The sequence below is a fragment of the Xenopus tropicalis genome, chromosome 3 (assembly GCF_000004195.4).
Source record: "Xenopus tropicalis strain Nigerian chromosome 3, UCB_Xtro_10.0, whole genome shotgun sequence".
NCBI classification, from domain to species: Eukaryota; Metazoa; Chordata; class Amphibia; order Anura; family Pipidae; genus Xenopus; species Xenopus tropicalis.
Window position 1 is genome coordinate 6,909,103 of NC_030679.2, and position 5,183 is coordinate 6,914,285.

Below are 5,183 nucleotides of genomic sequence, written 5' to 3' on the forward strand. Positions count from 1 at the left end.
CCATTTGAACACAGAGATAGGGCTAATAAGGTTGGGTTCTTCATGGCGGAAGGTTCTATTATAGTGGGAATAAATTTCTTTCCTTTTATTTGAATGTTTAAGCTACAAAAATATATTTTTATGGTTTATAGAAAGCAGATTTCCTTCTGCCCCTGATTATGCCCAATTATAGAGTATATAAATCCTGCATAAAATGTTCCCTATGTACACAGAGGTCTCTCAAGTAGGTGGGTCAATGGTCTCTTTAATTTTTGGCTCGAATTCGAGTTTAGATAGACATTTATTTCCATGAATCCTCTTTGTTGCTGGAGGAATTGCTCCAGCAGCCATTTTAGGAGCATTGGCGAAATAGAAAACAATGATGGGATTAACTTCCCCTTGAAAGTGGGTAAAATGGAAAACAATGATGGGATTAACTTTCCCTTGAAAGTGGGTAAAATGGAAAACAATGATGGGATTAACTTTCCCTTGAAAGTGGGTAAAATGGAAAACAATGATGGGATTAACTTTCCCTTGAAAATGTGTGAAATAGAAAACAATGATGGGATTAATTTCCCCTTGAGAATGTGTGAAATGGAAAATGGGATGAACTTCCCCTTGACAATGTGTGAATAGAAAACCAATGATGGGATTAACTTCCCCTTGAAAATGTGTGAAATGGAAAACAATGATGGGATTAACTTCCCCTTGACAATGTGTGAATAGAAAACCAATGATGGGATTAACTTCCCCTTGAAAATGTGTGAAATAGAAAACAATGATGGGATTAACTTCCCCTTGACAATGTGTGAATAGAAAACCAATGATGGGATTAACTTCCCCTTGAAAATGTGTGAAATAGAAAACAATGATGGGATTAACTTCCCCTTGAAAGTGGGTAGAATGGAAAACAATGATGGGATTAACTTCCCCTTGAAAGTGGGTAGAATGGAAAACAATGATGGGATTAACTTCCCCTTGACAATGTGTGAAATAGAAAACAATGATGGGATTAACTTCCCCTTGACAATGTGTGAAATAGAAAACAATGATGGGATTAACTTCCCCTTGAAAGTGGGTAGAATGGAAAACAATGATGGGATTAACTTCCCCTTGAAAGTGGGTAGAATGGAAAACAATAATGGGATTAACTTCCCCTTGACAATGTGTGAAATAGAAAACAATTATGGGATTAACTTCCCCTTGAAAGTGGGTAGATTGGAAAACAATGATGGGATTAACTTCCCCTTGAAAGTGTGTGAAATAGAAAACAATGATGGGATTAACTTCCCCTTGAAAGTGTGTTGAATGGAAAACAATGATGGGATTAACTTTCCCTTGAAAGTGGGTAGAATGGAAAACAATAATGGGATTAACTTCCCCTTGAAAGTGGGTAGAATGGAAAACAATGATGGGATTAACTTCCCCTTGACAATGTGTGAAATAGAAAACAATTATGGGATTAACTTCCCCTTGAAAGTGTGTAAAATGGAAAACAATGATGAGATTAACTTCCCCTTGAAAGTGTGTAAAATAGAAAACAATGATGGGATTAACTTCCCCTTGAAAGTGGGTAGAATGGAAAACAATGATGGGATTAACTTCCCCTTGAAAGTGTGTAAAATGGAAAACAATGATGGGATTAACTTCCCCTTGAAAGTGGGTAGAATGGAAAACAATGATGGGATTAACTTCCCCTTGAAAGTGTGTGAAATGGAAAACAATGATGGGATTAACTTCCCCTTGAAAGTGTGTGAAATGGAAAACAATGATGGGATTAACTTCCCCTTGAAAGTGGGTAGAATGGAAAACAATGATGGGATTAACTTTCCCTTGAAAGTGTGTGAAATGGAAAACAATGATGGGATTAACTTCCCCTTGAAAGTGGGTAGAATGGAAAACAATGATGGGATTAACTTTCCCTTGAAAGTGGGTAGAATGGAAAACAATGATGGGATTAACTTCCCCTTGAAAGTGTGTAAAATAGAAAACAATGATGGGATTAACTTCCCCTTGAAAGTGGGTAGAATGGAAAACAATGATGGGATTAACTTCCCCTTGAAAGTGTGTAAAATAGAAAACAATGATGGGATTAACTTCCCCTTGAAAGTGGGTAGAATGGAAAACAATGATGGGATTAACTTCCCCTTGAAAGTGTGTGAAATGGAAAACAATGATGGGATTAACTTCCCCTTGAAAGTGGGTAGAATGGAAAACAATGATGGGATTAACTTCCCCTTGAAAGTGTGTGAAATGGAAAACAATGATGGGATTAACTTCCCCTTGAAAGTGGGTAGAATGGAAAACAATGATGGGATTAACTTTCCCTTGAAAGTGTGTGAAATGGAAAACAATGATGGGATTAACTTCCCCTTGAAAGTGGGTAGAATGGAAAACAATGATGGGATTAACTTTCCCTTGAAAGTGGGTAGAATGGAAAACAATGATGGGATTAACTTCCCCTTGACAATGTGTGAAATAGAAAACAATGGAGTGATATCACTGACTTTTCTTTTCCCCTACTATTCCCAGCCTCCATAGGACTCAATGGTACTCGACAGATCAAACCTGACAAATTTTTTTTTGCCAAAATAAATCACAAATTATGGGTGGTATTTTTGAAAAACTCGGGGAAAATCTAGAAGTAAACAACAAAAAACGACTATATCTCAAAATTGCTTAGAAAATTGCTTAGAATAATATTCTGAGACAGTTTGCAATTGGTCTTAATTTTTTTATTATTTGTAGTTTTTTAGTTATTTCGTTCTCAGTTCAGAAACTCTCCAGGTTGGAGTTTCAGCAGTTGTTTGGTTGCTAGGGTCCAAGTTACCTTAGCAACCATGGAGTAGTTTGGATGAGAGACTGTTATATAAATAGGAGAGGGCAGGAATTAGCTTTATTTACCAGATTTGGCTCAGTATTCTTTACTAACTATAATAAATACCCCCCTTGGCTGCAATGGTAGCTGCTCAGCCTGGATAAACGTGTGAACTTCATAGATCTGCCTGCTGTGTGCGGGTTACTGTGTACACACTGACACTCTATAGGTTGTGCTCGCTCCTTATCTTATCTCTCAGCAGATTAGACAGAGCAGGAGTCAGGCCGCCATGGTCATAGAAAGGACACGATGGAAGTCTCATGTATTGGGCACGTTGGCTTCTTTCCCCTGTTCATTCTCCCATTTGCCTCATTAGTAAAATAATGGGAGAAGCCTTGCACTTTGCACCAGTTTAATAAATGTATTCCATAATCTCAGCCATAAAGAAGGAGAAAAGGCCACTGTGAAAGAATGTTCCGGTATAATGACAGCTAGAATCTAGAGCAGGGCTGCTGCTCACAAGGCAAGACCAACTTCTATCCAATCAGAACATTAGAACTTTTACAGAGCTAGACCAAACTATAGCCAATCAGGCCATTAAACATCATCAGAGTCAGATCAAGCCTAGGTCAACCTGCAACCAGACTATTAGATGAGTTCCAAGACTAGACTTACCTGTAGCCAGTCAAAACATTAGTCATAAATGGGTTAGACCATTTGCAGAACTAGACCAACCTTTAGCCAATTAGAACCTTGGGCTAGCCCAACCTGCAGCCAGACTATTAGATGAGTTCCAAGACTAGTCTTACCTGGAGCCAGTCAGAGCATTAGAGTCATAAATGGGTTAGACCATTCGTAGAACTAGACCAACCTTTAGCCAATTAGAACCTTGGACTAGCCCAACCTGCAGCCAGACTATTTGATGAGTTCCAAGACTAGACTTACCTGTAGCCAGTCAAAACATTAGTCAAAAATGGGTTAGACTATTCGCAGAATTGACCAACCTTTAGCCAATTAGAACCTTGGGCTAGCCCAAACTGCAGCCAGACTATTAGATGAGTTCCAAGGCTAGACTTACCCGTAGCCAGTCAGAGCATTAGAGTCATAAATGGGTTAGACCATTTGTACAACTAGACCAACCTTTAGTCAGTTAGAACCTTGGGCTAGCCCAACCTGCAGCCAGACTATTAGATGAGTTCCAAGACTAGACTTACCTGTAGCCAGTCAGAGCATTAGAGTCATAAATGGGTTAGACCATTCGCAGAACTAGACCAACCTTTAGCCAATTAGAACCTTGGGCTAGCCCAAACTGCAGCCAGACTATTAGATGAGTTCCAAGGCTAGACTTACCTGTAGCCAGTCAGAGCATTAGAGTCATACATGGGTTAGACCATTTGTAGAACTAGACCAACCTTTAGTCAATTAGAACCTTGGGCTAGCCCAACCTGCAGCCAGACTATTAGATGAGTTCCAAGACTAGACTTACCTGTAGCCAGTCAGAGCATTAGAGTCATAAATGGGTTAGACCATTCGCAGAACTAGAGCAACCTTTAGCCAATTAGAACCTTGGGCTAGCCCAACCTGCAGCCAGACTATTAGATGAGTTCCAAGGCTAGACTTACCTGTAGGCAGTCAGAGCATTAGAGTCATACATGGGTTAGACCATTTGTAGAACTAGACCAACCTTTAGCCAATTAGAACCTTGGGCTAGCCCAACCTGCAGCCAGACTATTAGATGAGTTCCAAGGCTAGACTTACCTGTAGCCAGTCAGAGCATTAGAGTTATACATGGGTTAGACCATTCGTAGAACTAGACCAACCTTTAGCCAATTAGAACCTTGGGCTAGCCCAACCTGCAGCCAGACTATTTGATGAGTTCCAAGACTAGACTTACCTGTAGCCAGTCAAAACATTAGTCAAAAATGGGTTAGACCATTCGCAGAATTGACCAACCTTTAGCCAATTAGAACCTTGGGCAAGCCCAACCTGCAGCCAGACTATTAGATGAGTTCCAAGGCTAGACTTACCTGGAGCCAGTCAGAGCATTAGTGTCAGTCCCTTGCACTTTGCACCAGTTTAATAAATGTATTCCATAATCTCAGCCATAAAGCAGGAGAAAAGGCCACTGTGAAAGAATGTTCTGGTATAATGACAGCTAGAATCTAGAGCAGGACTGCTGCTCACAAGGCAAGACCAACTTCTATCCAATCAGAACATTAGAACTTTTACAGAGCTAGAACAGTCTATAGCCAGTCATGCCATTAAACATCCTCAGAGCCAGACCAACCTGTAGCCATTCAGAGAATTAGAACCTTAAATGGACTAAACCAACCTTCAACTAGATTATTAGAAGGTGGCTAGACCCACCTTTATCCAATTAGAACAT